This window comes from Nanorana parkeri, unplaced genomic scaffold, assembly GCF_000935625.1.
Source record: "Nanorana parkeri isolate BGI_ZX_2015 unplaced genomic scaffold, ASM93562v1 scaffold82, whole genome shotgun sequence".
NCBI lineage: Eukaryota > Metazoa > Chordata > Amphibia > Anura > Dicroglossidae > Nanorana > Nanorana parkeri.
Window position 1 is genome coordinate 1,459,005 of NW_017306350.1, and position 15,996 is coordinate 1,475,000.

At 41.2% G+C, this 15,996-nt stretch overlaps 1 long non-coding RNA gene across 1 annotated transcript in view; it reads left to right on the forward strand.

Moving 5' to 3' along the window:
- Nucleotides 1-15,727, forward strand: part of LOC108783666 — a 19,987-nt gene extending 4,260 nt beyond the window's left edge. The window contains exons 2-3 of the long non-coding RNA XR_001941027.1: nucleotides 10,583-10,587; nucleotides 15,717-15,727. This is a non-coding gene — a long non-coding RNA (uncharacterized LOC108783666). The remainder of the gene's footprint in view (nucleotides 1-10,582; nucleotides 10,588-15,716) is intronic.
- The last annotated feature ends 269 nt before the right edge of the window (nucleotides 15,728-15,996 follow it).

Consider the following 15,996-nt stretch of genomic DNA (forward strand, 5'->3'; position numbering starts at 1 on the left):
ATAAACTATAAATGTATATTTAAAAAAATCTAATAAATACTGTCTGTGTATGTGTGTGTATATGTATATATATATATATACAATTTCCAAACCAGTATAATTTCACTTTAAAATAATGTTATATTCTATACAGCTTCTGTGTTCCTTTGCTGCTATTTAATGTATCAAAACAGAGGCAAGTGGGCAATCTTGTTAATTTTGTACGTTGGAAATATTTTAGAGCAGATTGATCACGGGTTGAATGTAAAAAACTCCTTAATTAAACAGTTCAATAGTGTTTGACCTAAAGTCACACATGATTGGCTAAGAAAAACATATGCAGTCAACAGAAAGAATGGGCCTTCCATAAATATTTATACTGACTTGTGTTTTCCCCTGACATTGGTGCAGTTCATGATGTTGTGTAAGCACAGCTAGGGTTACATTATTTTTACTTACAGTACAAAAAAGGAGATGTCATCATTGTTTTGTTCATAAGGGATCATCCGTGCTAAGTTAAGGTCTAGCAGATTGCTCATTTTACCTTGCTTTTTTCCCCTCACCCTGGTACATTGCATTTAAAAATAAAGCAAAAAGTCGTGTATAACCCTTTATAAAATTCTTAATGGTGCATAGAAGTAGAGCTTTAATCACAATAATGTGAAAAATAATTTCACTTCTGAATAACAACTGCTGACAGTGTTGGCTAAGAACAGTGTTTACTTTTAAATGTATTTTATACTGCAATTTATCGTATTCTTTCTTTAAAAAAAGAAACGTTCAGTGTGGCTAGTCTACCCCTCTAAGCTGTGTCAGCTCAGTGTAGAAGTGAATATTGATCAATCAACCATCACGAGTGTAGAGGGAGTAATTCACTTGCAAAAACACAAGATTTAGAAATGGATTAAGTGCAGGAGACGGCAGTCTCAGTTTATATCTGTTCTGAGCTGACCAACCTTGAATGAATGTAGAGCTGCAGCTAACGATTATTTTCAAAATCGATTAGTTAGCCGATTATTAGGTTCGATTAATTGGTTAATCGGATAAACAATACAATAAAGTTTAAAAAATGGCTCCAGTGATAGGACTACTAGTTTGTATTGAGATTGTAGTCCATCACAGGAGAAAGCTTGGAGCGGTGGAAGTAAAAAAGAAAAAAGATAGTGTGGTGTGCAATATAGTGAAATGGAAAGTGTAAAAGTATACAGCAATGAATGCAGAATGGCACCGGCTATAGAGGACTACAAAACCCAGCAAAAGCACATTATACAGCGCAATGCAGAATACCGCCAGCTATAGAGGAATACAACAAATCCCAGCAATAGTACATAATAGCTGGCGGCATTCTGCATTGCCCTGTATAATGTACTATTGCTGGGTTTTGTAGTCCTCTATAGCTGGTGGTATTTAGCATTGTACCACTGTATAATGTATTATTGCTGGGATTTGTTGTAGTCCTCTATAGCTGGTGGTAGTCCGCATTGTGCTGTATAATGTATTATTGCTGGGACTTGTAGTCCTCTATACAGCGCAATGCAGAATATCACCAGATATAGAGGAGTACAACAAATCCCAGCAATACATTATACATACATTGTATAATGTATTGCTGGGATTTGTATTCCTATGTATAATATACAGCACAATGTACCAAATTATTTAAAAAGTTGACAACTTTTTCAATCATCGATTCTAATCGATTATGTCGATTAGTTGTTGCAGCCATAAATGAATGTTTGGGGGATATACATGCTTTTTGTTTTAATAAAGGCGCATTCCAACCATTGCCTTGTGATAACAAGCACATTGGTGCATTGCAGTGCCATTTATTCTGAATGGCACTCCAATGCACAAACACAATTGGCACCTTTGTTGCAGTGAATAGTGACGCACAACTGTTTGTTGTGGTACACTGCATCAGAAAAATTCTGCAGTTAAGTTTTTATGATTGTTCTTATGCATTGGTAGCCATTTTAAAATGAATGGGCTGCCTTAACACAATGCATGTCAATATGCAACATAACGCGCGATAATGCAACGCATCCGAGCAAGCCCACCATGTTTTTGGCCACTTTCCAGGATAGCAGCGGGATGCCAAGTGTTGGGACATGTTCTGTACTCCATCATCAGGCACTGAAATTAAGCCAGTACTATCAGGTGGAGAGATCTCTGCCTGACAATTGAGGTAAAGTCCCAGCCTGACCTCATCAGGGAGAGAGCGAACTGGGAGCAGGTGATCGGGTAAGTAAACACTTAGTGAGCTGCCAGTGACCACCAATGTGGGGTGAGGATTAATGGCACTGCCGCTCACTACCAATGCAGGGATATTGACCACCAATTCTGAGGGATATTATTGCAGCCACTGACACCTATGCTGGGTGTTATTATTGTGGTGACTAAAATTAATGCAGGGGGTTGTTATTGCACTGACAGACACCAGTGCTGAGGATCATTATTGTGGTGACTCAAATGAATGCAGAGGGTTGTTATTGCACTGACAGACACCAGTGCTCAGAGTTATTATTGTGCTGACTAAAATGAATGCAGGGGGTTGTTATTGCACTGACAGACACCAGTGCTGGTGGTTATTATTGCGTTTACAGATATTAATGCTAGGAGTTACTATTACTGCCAAAGACACCAACGATGGGGCTTATTTTCTTCTCACTCTCTCTTCAGTGTGCATAAAAATAGGGATGTTCCGATACCGGTACTAGCATCGGTATCAGGACCGATACAGGGCATTTTGACAAGGACTTGTACTTGTCAAAATGCCCTGATAGCTTAAACTATTTTTTTTTTCCTCTTACCTTCCGGCTGCTGTCCGGGAGTGCAGCGGCGAGTCAGCGCTGGTCCGGTGGTAGGAGCTCCAAGTGGCGTCCTAATTTAGCTGGCAGGCGATCGGGCAGTCGCCGGCCAGCTAAATTAGGACCCCACCTGGAGCTCCTCCCACCGGACCAGCGCTGACTCGCCGCTGCTCTCGCGTACAGCGCCGACAGAGGGATAGACGAGGCCGTGCAGGCAGCGAGCGATTACTGCCTGCGCTTCTGACAGGTGAGGAGAGGGCTCCGTGTGCACGGGCCTGGGCAACATCTGTAACGGACTTACCCGTCCCTCGGTCCCGGCGCAGCTTGAAGTTCCGTCGGGCACCCAACGGCGTCATCCCTATGTGGAAACAAACCAGCCTGCCATTTCGTTAGTGTCCACCGGAGGGCACTGCTGGACAGATTCTCCCTGCATCTACCATAATGACATTGGTCTCCAGAACTGCAAGTACAATACTACTTACCAATTAAGACTGCTGCTACATTGAGGCCGTGTTCACACTGACAGCGTGTGCGTTCCAGAGCGGTAGCTGCAGGAACGCACCTCGATCGCTGTGAAACTTCTTCCCGCGTTTTGGGGCGGGAGGGGGCGTGGCGGTGCATTGTATTCAATGGCACCGCTTCCACGCCCCCCACCCGCAGTGCGATCGAACGCCTGGTAAAACTTTGCCATCGTTGCGTTCCACTGCAAACGCAAAAAATAGGGCTTGCCTATTTTTTGCTGGCGCTGGCAATTCTCCCCTGCTAATATGAATAGGTTAAATGATCCATAGTACATAATAGTACATAATATGTAGTTGTACTCTGGATCATTTAACCTATTCATGTTACATAGTTACATAGTTACATAGTATTTGAGGTTGAATAAAGACATATGTCCATCAAGTCCAACCTATTGTGAATATACTTATGACATTTTGGGGCATTTACGTGTGTTACAACCCATTCAGTTTGCAACCAAGCTACAATTTTGTGGCCCTCTGTAAAATGAAGTGTAGGGCTGTATTTGAGTGCCATTATAAATTCTAAGCTGACCACCACTGATCTAAAGCCTCTTGTTTATAAAGAAAGAGCCTACATTAGCAAAGTCATTTATTTGAGCTTTCAAACAGCTGTTTTGGATTTTTCTAGTCATCCGTAGTGCAAAGCATGGAGAACAACGTTCTGTGGAATGTAAGCAATACCAAAACAGGGCATCAGGTATGGTTATATAGTTTGTCCCGACAACTGTCACTTTTACATGTAAATATGAGGAAAAAAAATAATTTACTTAATAATATGGTTACATGTATTAACCACACACAGTTATCAGACTTTCATATTTTGTATTGTTACAGTGGTAACTTTATAGCCCAGTTGAAGTTTCAGAAACATATATTTATTTAGTTAGAGATTGTAGTAACAACCTCAATTTTCATAGTTTTACTTCTGCTTTTTCTGTTATAACAGTTGCACAGTGTGTCTAAATATGGCTACAGGGTCCAATAAGCACAGAGTTTGACCATGCTGCCAAGTGCACTCTGTGATCTTTTAGACCTGGTCAGACATGCCTCCTCTCCTTCTCTGCAATACAAGCCTATGTCAGAGTGCATATGATGAGAGGTGTGGCCGTTACCCACTGATGCCAGCATACTGCACTGGTGTGGGAGGGCAGGAAATCAATCTGCACTAGAAGTATAAATGTATATAAAGGCATTGCCTAGCAAAATGAAAACTGATTCAAAATCAATATATAGAGCAGTGTAGGACTTTAACCAGTTGACATCCGCTGTGTTAAACCCCCTTCCCATCCAGGCCATTTTTCAGTATTCAGCGCTGCGGTACTTTAACTGACATTTATTCCGTCGTGCAGCGCTGTACTGAAATTAATTTTATACCATTTTTTGGGGACAGATAGAGCTTTCTTTTGGTGGTATTTATTCACCACTGGGGGTTTTATTTTTTTACTATATTAAGGAAAAATTACCGAAATTTAAAAAAAACAAACAGTTTCCCCTATATTAAATGATAAAACATTTATTATTACCCAATTTTTTGGTAAAATATAAAAGATGGGGTCACGTCGGGTAAAAAGACACTAAACATGTCAAGCCTTAAAATTGCGTGCGCGCGCGAAACCTCAAAAAACGATAATACCCAAAATTGGCCATAGGCGACGCTTTAAAAGCTGTTACCGCTCATCAGTTTAGTGTTATCAGTGATTGATGGCCCTAAAATGATTGCTCTCACTGCGACGTTCGCGGCGATATGTAACATGTGTAGCGCAATTGTAATTTTTGCGCGCTGGGGCACCGGACGCGTATTTACGTTTATAGGCGCGTAAACGTGGGGGTGGGGGAGTTAAACATTTTGGGGGGGTTTTTTCCCCTTTTTTTATATGTGACTTTTATTTTATTTTACTTTTTTATGTGTTACTTTTATTTTTTTTTATTTATATTTATTTTTTTGCACTTATTGTTATTGCTATTATATAGGGGGATAACAACCCCCTATATAATAGCAAAGGCACACTGACAGGTCCTCTTTATGGAGATATTAGGGGTCTCTAGGACCCCTAATATCACCTGTGGACCCCAAAAGAAGCTGATGAAGCAGAGATCTGCTTTATCAGCTTCTTCTCTCTCCAGATGACTGACAGGTGAATGCGGAAGTGATGTAATACACATCACTTCTGCATTCACAGCCCGGACGGGGATCAGCAAGGAGCTGATCTCCCGTCCTCCTCCTCCTGACGCCCTCGGAGCCGGTCCCGGGATCCAAGATGGGGCAGCGGATCCCGGGAATCAAGGTGAGGGGTCAGGGGGGGGAAAAAAACGAGCACATATAGGCGATCGGCGGGCTATGAAACACCCGGGTGTGTGCATTGATCGGGTCTTTTCTGCCCGTGCGTGCCCGCTAGGGGGCGCGCGCGAGCAGAAAAAAATTGCCGTCTGGAGACGGCAACCCGCAGATGCAGCAGTGCCGTCCGTCCGTTTTTTTACTACGGCGGACGGCAAGAGGTTAAAAAACAGGTGAGACTTTAGTTGGGCTTTAAATGCTTTCTGTCCTAAGAAATTCCATCCAGGCCACCTCATTATAAGCAGATTGGCTATCCTGTTTTGGTACTTACAAGGCACTACCTAACAGAGCTATGTTTTTTGTACTGACAATTGCAACTGAAGCCTCCAACAGCTTTATTCTTATTCTTTTCTATTGTGGCTGTTCACATCTCTAAGCTTAGTTGCTTGAAGCACAAAAAGGTACAAGAGCTTTTTGTTTTTTTTTACCCCATAGACTTCAATGGAAACACCTGTAAGTGTGTGACACACTGGTTTATGTGCATTTTTGTACATTTGTGCAAGAGGGATGCAAAAAAAAAAAAATCAACAAAATGCATTTTTTGCATGTTTTTGCATCTGAAGAACTGGTATCTTCCATTTCCATTGACCCCAACAAAACAGCCTGAAGCTTGATATATTTGTAAGATGGGCTCAGCTGACATGCACCCACTGTTCTCTCTAGTGCTGCTGTGAAGGAGTGGTGATATTGGGCTATGGAAGTTACTTGCAAAACCACTTGCACAAAGCTCAAAAACACTTTAAAAACATGCATTTATAGGTGTAAAAATGTGTCAAACAAAGTTTAAAAATTGCCAGAAATATGCTCTGCTCACGTGTGAATGCAGACTAAGGTTTAAAAAACTGCACATATTGGCAGTATTTCTAATATGTGTATGTATGTATGTATGTATGTGTATATATATATATATATATATATATAACTTTCTTATTGGACTAACATACTATTCAAAACACAAGCTTTCAAGAGTTAACTTACCTCTCTTCTTCAGGTCAGAAGCAATACTAATCAACATCACCGAGCTTACCACTTAAAGCAAGAGAAAGTTATTAGAGAAAGAAGAGGGGTAAGTGGGGCGCCATAAATGTTGGACCTGGGAGTGAAAAGTGCATCCTGATAATCAAAGGCTAGAACAAAGGGACATTATGATGTTCTGTATATTCATAAAAGTGTGTCAGAAAACCAGAATCCACATTAAGTTCCTCCTTTATGGTGATGAAATGTATTAGCTTCTGATGTGAAGAAGAGAGGTTACATTAACTCTCGAAAGCTTGTCTTTTGAATATTATGTTAGTCCAATAAGAAAGGTATCATTGCACACTGCAATACTCTGTGTTTTTTTACATCTTGTCTACTGGACTAATACGGCGCCTAAAGAAGCAAGTGATCAAACTGTTTAGAAAAGAAACTCAGATCAACAGTGACATTTTTTCTTACTCATTGTAAGAAGATTAACCTCATCCCGAAGAGACTCACTATGAAGAACCCACTCTCAACTATTCACAACTCACCAGCAGCTGAGAACATCTGCAGACGTAGCAGTGAGAAACGACGTAACCTCCTAATTCATCAACTGTGTGGAAAAAGACAAAGATTACACTGCCAGAGACAATCCCTACTCCAGAATCGTCTACAAACAAATCACACCTAAAACTAAAAATTAGAAATGCAAATGGACTATTTCTACAGGAAATACAAAAGAGACTCATCAATAAGAAAAAGAAGAAGCTGGCAAGCCTTGCACAGAACAAAGACAGCTAAGAAAAAAGATTACCCAATTTCACGTCATCCTCTGTAACTGTCCCTATCCAAGCTGAAGTGGTCAACCACCATGAAAGTGGCACAGTCAATACTGTTAACTTCTCAAACCATCACCTCACAACTAGAGATGGGAAGGGCTGGAAAAATCCCAGAAATTTTTGGGTAAAACCTGTTTTTTTCCAAAGCCGTTTTTGTTTTTTTCCAGAAAAAAATTAAATAAAAAAAGGAGTGTGAAGTATGTTCTTTTACAATGATAAATAATATATCTTTGACATGGTATTAAAACTATATAACATGAAGACCTTAATGAGAGATTCCTGAGACTTTATGTAAAGTTTTAAATTGTTGCACATTCTCTCAGCTGAAGACAAGCAAATCCAGGAATACAATTCAAGTAACACTGTACTATTCAATGCACTTCTCACACTCAAAAAGAAATATGCATTTCTGCCACTAGGGGCACTGCAGAGGAAAGGCTCCAGTTTAGTTAGCTTGTGGGCTCTAGCTTGTACTTCCTACAGTTGGGTGATTGTTGGTATGATAGTAGATGATAGTTTCTGCCCTCTCAGGCCTTCATTGACAGGTAACAGAGTACAATGTGTCTGACAAATTAGTTTATCTTTATAACCTTTAAATGATTCCTAATTATGTTCTACACCATCACAGTATAATGTATATAGTGTGGTCAGTAAACAGTTTTTTTATCCTCCCCTCAGTAAAATGGTGAGACCAAGATCTAGAGTTTGGAAACATTTCCACAGTGCAACTTCTGCTGAGAGCAAAGCTGCAATTTGCAAATATAAAATACAATTTTAAAAGGCAAGTTTAGTTTATTTACTGAATAAGCTGTACTTTTATTTCAAGCATAATACTTTTATACACACTGCATTTCACTGTCCTAGTGTAACAAAATGACTTTCCATTTGTAAAAATATTCCACAGTGACTGAATTTGTTTTCAATTTTCCCCAAAATTTCCATCTGTTCCAGACAAAAAAAACAGGGAAATTTTTTTTCTTATGGCTTCAAAGTTTCCAGAAATGTTACATCTCTACTCACAACTCAGAAAACAGCAGTCCAAACCAAGGGGCTTACATTTTGTCCAAGCACCAAACTGGACCACATGCAATTATACTCAGACTTGGAGGAATTTTTTAGAAGACTGAGGCGTGAGGAATTTTTCACCTGCAACTGGACGTTAGCAAAATTTACATCTGCAACTGGACGTAACATCAAGTTGGACAATTACATTGAAAGCTTCCACACAAGAATAGCATCCCTTGTTACCACACAACAAAAAAAAACTACAGACAACCTCCTACCTCCAGAAAGAAAGGCCCGCAGAAGTGGTTAAAACAAGAACTTGTGTTCTTGGTACTGCTTTTAACCAGCGTCTGTACAGCCGCCAGATCGTTTGTACCGTGCGACGCCCCCCCTCCCCCCCACAGCGGACGCCGTTGACTTCCCCGGGCACTGCTATCCCCGTTAGGCCCCATTCACACTGAGCGATTTATGGAGCGATTTTTGCAGCGATATCGCTCATATTTCCACGCGATATCGCTCTATGTAGCTTCTCCAATCCATTTCAATGGAGCTGTTCACATCTCGTCGCTCAATATCGCTCAATATCGCTCAATATCGCTTGTAGCTCGTCGCTGGTAGCTTGTCGCTCCTACATGACCCTTTTTTAGAGCGATTTCTAGCGATATTGCTCCTGATTGCATACAGCCCAATAGGAAAAAGTCGCGCGACATGTCACTCAATATCGCTCGTCGCGCAATATCGCTCAAAATCTCGCGATTTTCATGTCGCTCAGTGTGAATGGGGCCTTATGCGCCCGGGAGCGGTTCGGCCGGTCTCCCCCCAGTGATTGCAGAGAGATTCAGCGGTATATAAGAGTGCAGCACTGGAAATGTGCTTGAAATGCGGAGAGGCTCATTGTGACCCTAAACAGACAACAGACCACAGACATAGTGTTACATGTCCCATGGGTGGGACATATAGGATTGGATGCCACTTACTGGGAAGTGATTGCCATCCAAATGGAATTTAACCTCATGTATACACAGAGGTCTATACCAGTGATGGAGAACCTTGGCACTCCAGCTGTTTTGGAACTACAAGTCCCATGAGCCATTGCAAGGCTCTGACAGCCACAGACATAACTCCCAGAGGCAGATGCATCTTGGGATTTGTAGTTTTGGCACAGCTGGAGTGCCAAGGTTCGCCACCACTGGTCTATTCTATACTCTGGGCAAGAGGGTCAGAAGGAGTCTCTCGGGATTTCAAGCATTACACTCAAATATATTTATTTGTGGACTATGTATCATCTTGGAGCTAGCAGCTCTAGAAAGAGAACATTTGAGCATGGATTATATTTACCTTTTTGCATCTCTACTAAAATGTATATTTGGTCACACCAATTTAAGGAAATCATTTGGCCACTATACAAGCATAAAAAAGGATGTCTTTTTTTGAATTTGTGTTAGAAGTCATACCTAGGGCTTTTTGGAAAGCAATATTGTATTGTACAGTACTTTAGTGCAGGAATTTTTGGTTCATTTGATCTACTTCCCCATCAGCTGAATGACTATTTTGTTTTGAAGAAATTAACAAACCTTTGTGAATTTTCTTGATTTGCAGTTTTAGTGATTGGTTTTCAGTTTTTATAATTGCCAACAGGTGGCAGTGTTAACATATAAAAATGCAAATGGATAAACCTGTTCCACTGGTCACATAAGGACAAGTTTTCTCTTGGATCATCATGAGACTGTAAGTGGCATGAAATGTTTTGTCTAGCAGGACAGTCCTAGACATATTGTGTTTTATCTGAGTTTTCAAAGCTAAACCCTATTTTCCAGTGTCTTGTGATTTTGAGCGCAAAACTGACAACCTAATGGTAGATCAGGCAGTTTTGTTTGTTTAAAGTTCAAAGCTTTGATCATCTGTTAAAAAGCAAATGATAAAATAGATGATTTGATTGAATATGCCAGAATTGTCTAACATTTAAAGTCTACCTTTGAGCGCAAGCAATGCTCTAAAATGGTTACTGTTTCCAAAAAATAAAGTCCTTTTTTAGGCCTCATTCACACGAGAAAAAGACGGCACGTACAGCTCCGTGCTGCGTGCACGGCCGTATCGGGAAGCTCCCGGAAAGGACAGGGTGTGATTAGTATGCAGCCCCTGTCCTTCTCTATGGCAGTACGCGGCCGTACACCATATAGGGACTGGAAAGTCAAGCCATGCTATAAACAGGTGTGCACAGTCCCCAGGTACACTGACCAAATAGGAGGAGCAATTAAGCAAGTGTGTAAGTTTCCAGGGTAGTGCAACAATATATATGTGAGTGGAGACATCTCCGAATATGTGTTCTGTGTGTCCCCAATCTAGTCAAAGGAGTGTGTGTCCCCAATCTAGTCAAAGGAGTCATAGGATTTACAGAAAACAAGCAAAACGTAGTGAGGCCCGTTGGAGGCAGCTTTGCATATTGCTGTATTTGCATTGTAGCAATATTTTGTGTATATACTATGTAGTCTATCCCTGAAGGTAGAGCCTTAGGTTTCTTTTCCCAAGTTTTCTCCTTTCTGTTTCATCTGTTGTTTACAGAGCTCAGTAGCTTACAGTGAAATTTACACCAGTGAATGAGCCAATCAAGTGATTAATTCCATACTAGACCACACAGCTTCAGCTGAGGTTTGACTCAAACAAGCCAATCATGTGTGTATAGTGCTCTGTGATTAGAAAATTCATAATGCTCTTTAAAATATATATATATATATTAGGCCTGCGGAAATTAACGATTAATCCCATGATTAATCGTAAATTTTTTTGATTGATCAAAATTCTTTTGATCGGTACTCACCTCTCCGCAGCTTCCGGGTCTTCCGAGAGTTCCGTCGGAGATCCGATGACGTCACGGACATCGACGTCACCGGACACCTCCCCCTTCCCCAAGTGGCTCCATCGGCTAACGTAGGGAAGGGGGGAGGAGTCCGGTGACGTCGATGTCCGTGATGTCACCGGACTCCTCCTTCCCTTCGTTAGCCGAGAAGTTCCGCCTGTTTGGAGGGCCCAGAGTGGAAGCAGAGGGCCCGCAGCTCCTTCATGCAAATCACCCTCCCTCCCCCGTCGCTCTGCCACCCGTAGCAGTAGAATGTACGGGCAGCTGTGCAGGGAGAGGAGGCTGTGTCGGTCACCGGTCATCAATCAGCTGTTGGGAGAGGACCCTCTGGCCGCCGAGATGAAGCAGCTGCTGCAGGAGTCAGGTAAGGCTGGGTGAAGGCTAGATGGGGAAGGGGGGGTTTAAACTGGTGGGGGGACCACTGCACAGCACAAAGGTATTTTTTTTAAACATATGCCTGCAATGTACACCAAGTGTACATGAAGCAGGCATATGCCGTTGCTGTATATGAGCAAAGAAAGGTGCAATGTTTGTTAGCTTTCCTCTTTATATTTCATGGAAATGGCCACCTCTGCAACTGAGCTCTCTCTGAGATCTCTCTCTACCCACCATAGTATTTACAGTGCCCCCCTCACCCCAGGATAGTGTATTGTGTACAAGGTAGAGCTGAAAAGCTAAGAATATGTTTCACAAGAATATTTTTAGGTATGCTGTGTGAATGGGAACACAGACAACATATAGCTTGGGTTTCTCAAATTTGACTGAAAAGGTGGAAATGCACTTTAACCAGTTGACATCCGCGGTGTTAAACCCCCTTCCCATCCAGGCCATTTTTCAGTATTCAGCGCTGCGGTACTTTGACTGACATTTATTCCGTCATGCAGCGCTGTACTGAAATGAATTTTATACCCTTTTTTGGGGACAGATAGAGCTTTCTTTTGGTGGTATTTATTCACCACTGGGGGTTTTATTTTTTTACTATATTAAGGAAAAATTACCGAAATTTAAAAAAAAAAACAGTTTCCCCTATATTAAATGATAAAACATTTATTATTACCCAATTTTTTGGTAAAATATAAAAGATGGGGTCACGATGTACTCTGCAGGTAGAAGGCAAAGTATTATTGATGCTATACAGCAGGCATCGCAAGCTGCTAGCTCCTACCTGCACATAGCATCCTCATCGCAAAGCTGGAGTCACCTGAAAATTCTATCCATACCAGTTTCCTAAAAGTTTGTATTTGCATACGGCAAGGCATATATCCACCCTATGTAAAGGTGTACAAGCTTATCAATAAATTACACAAGACATTGGGCATGTGCGCCTTGGATGTATGGATTTTCAAAGGGTTTGAGTGGTCCACTCAGTCTTTGAAGGTAGCCAGGTGCTCAGAGCTTCCATCACCATTATTCACGCCATACATGGCTCGAATTTCAGTCAATACTCACTGAATCAGCCAACATTTGCATCGTAGGTGACCCTGTAAGCACCCCTTCAGCTTGACAAAAGTTGATTTAAATGCCGCTGTGCCAGGTAAAAATTTCTTGACCAAACAGTGATTGCATCTGATGTAATGCAGTCACTGTTCAGTCGAGAATTTTCTATATGTCTCAATACAACATCCGGCAGTGGAGGTTCCTCCATCCATGCTGTTTAGTGTGGATGAGGGAATCAAGTGATTTTCTTTCACTCAGGTCACAGTCCGATGAGAGAAAATCTACATGTACAGTACTGTGAAAAGTTTTAGGCAGGTGTGAACAAATGCTGTAAAGTAAGAATGCTTTCAGAAATAAAAGTGATAGTTTATTTTTTATCAATTAACAAAATGGAAAGTAAATGGACGGAAGAGAAATCCAAATCTACTCAATATTTGGTGGGACCTCCTTTTGCCTTCAAAACAGCATCAATTCTTTTAAGTACACTTGCACACAGTTTGTGAAGCAACTCGGCAGGTAGGTTATTCCACACATCTTGGAGAACTAACCACAGATCTTCTGTAGATGTAGGCTGCCTCAAATCCTTCTGTCTCTTCATGTAATCCCAGAAAGATTCGATGATGTTCAGATCGGGGCTCTGTTGGGGCCAAACCATCACTTCCAGGACTCCTTCTTCTTCTTTACGCTAAAGATAGTTTTTAATGACATTGGCTGTATGTTTGGGGTCGTTGTCCTCCTGCAGAATAAATTTGGGGCCAATCACATGACTCCCTGATGGTATGGCATGATGGATAATTATCTGCTTGTCTTTCTCGGCATTGAAGACACTATTGATCCTGACCAAATCTCCAACTCCATTGGCAGAAATGCAGCCCCAGACTTGCAAGGAACCTCCTCCATGCTTCACTGTTGCCTGCTGACACTCATTATTGTAATGCTCTCCAGCCTTTCAGCAAACAAACTGCTTTCTGCTACAGCCAAATTTCCACTAATCAGTCCAGAGCACCTGCTGCCATTTTTCTGCGGCTTTGTGGCCAAAAAGCCATACCTACGACATGGAAACAAGGCTAAGCAACTCAACTATGCGCGAAAACATAGGAACTGTGGTGCAGAGAAATGGCAGGGTGTTTGTACCATCCACCTTGCTACACTACAATGTTTTCCTACAGTCATCATCACCCTCGATATATTGCAATGTTTTTCTACAGTAGCTGTCACCATTTCTAACCCTCTTTTTTGCTATAGATCAGGTTAAATTATCTGATTAGTTCTAAAAACGTTTGCAGAGAGGAAAACAGGTATACACAACTCTTTTAATTGCCAGTTGCTGGTGATAAACAGTAACAGAAGAAGACATCTGCTGGTGGAATCTGAAAACACACCATAAAGGTGGCCATACACCTTACAACCATCGCAAGATTTATCTCCCGAGCATGCCACAAACCCGCCGACAATCGTACGATTCTCGGCGGGTTTTCAAACATGCTCATTAGACAAAAGACGTGCGACCATACATTAGAAACGGTCGCACGTCTTCCATACACCTTGCGATTATCGTATGATCGCGGGATTAAGAATAATCAAGGCTCAATGTCATCCACAGGAGTGTTGGACGAAGCATGGAGTATTCAGGGAAAGATCAGGGACTACAGAAAAAGCTAGCTGGTATTGCTAGCATTAAATGCTTGATTGAATGGGAGGGGTTTGGGTGAATGGGGTTGTGGTTTTGAAGTGCTGTGGTCCACTCTGTTTTGACTTTTTATTAAACTTTTAAAACAATGCAGTGTTATTGACGTACACATACAATATTATTAAACTGTTACATCACAGACAGTTTGTAGGAAGCTGAGGGTCTAAGCTTTATTTTTTTTACAGAGTACAATTTGCAATATCTTTTACATCTATTGTGAATGCAATTCACACCTGGACACACACGTTTCAAGCATTTTTGCCTGTTTTGTGGCCTGCTTTGTCGCACAAAGTTTACCAAAGTGCGCTGCAATCTGCCAAAAAGTGGTTCATGTACTTTTTCCAGCAACAGACATTTTTATGCTTTCGATGAAACGCTCAGATGTGGACAGGGGCCAGAGAAATGAATGGGATTCCTTGGCATAAGCATTTTGTTGCACTTAGGACAAGCAAATGAGAATCCTTTTCTTGAGCGTTTTGTCGTGCTTACCTTTAAGCAACAAAGCGCCTAGGTTTGAATGGGAACTTAAGGACACCTGTTGTGAGATAAATGTAGAGGCTGCCATTGTTGACTTCTGGAAGTGCTAGCTCCCTGGCTTTCATGCTTGTTTAATCACTGCTTTCTAAGTCACTGACTTGGAAGTCACAGAGAAGTTGGAACTCCTGATCTGCATGATTGTTTGAGATCAGTTGGGAATACAATAGCTGCAGTGGGTAATTCATCTATCCACACTGTTTAGCATTGATTGAGGAATCAGATTTTTTTCATTGAGTCGTTTAAACCAAAAAAAAAATCTAATAGTGCATGGCCAGCTTAAAGTAAACCCGTTAAAAACATGAGCTATTCAAACTGAACATATGAAAAAAAATACTTTAGCAGTACAATCCACAGGTCATTCCAGAGAATAAAAAAATAAAGGCAGCTGAAGTTAAATGCAAATTATCACTTTTGCTATAAAAGTCAAGTGGGCCCTACCCCCTTTACCTTCACAGCCTCCCTATTGGGCCTTTAATATGGTGGACAGCCTCACTGACCAACAGAGATGCTAGGGAAGAAGAATGAGCAATATTAGGAAAATGCCTGCTGTTAAATAATGTTAAAGTACATTGCACTAGGCCGCAATAAATGTGTTACATTGACCAATGCTTAAAAGTAAATACAGTGTAAAATAACGACAATACGGGATGTTCAGATACCAAGTACCAAATACTTAGTACAATCACAAGTACTGATACTATTCCAGCTCCAAGACTAGACTAGAGAAAAACTCAAAAGTTAGGAGGCAGCTGTCACACAATTACTGAATTTTAGATTGTAAGCCCTCAGGGGCAGGGCCCTCCTAACCATCTTGTCTTGAATTGTATTGTAATTGTAATGTCTTCCCTATATTGTAAAGTGCTGCACAAACTGTTATATAAATCCTGTATAATAATAATAATACATTTTTGTTTAGTGTCATGTGACAGTTTTTATAAAACAATACAGACTAATGATTTCAGGACAGTGGTGGAGCGCCAGAGCCCAGTCACAACTGCAACTCTGGTAGTTCTCGTGAAAATGCCAAGT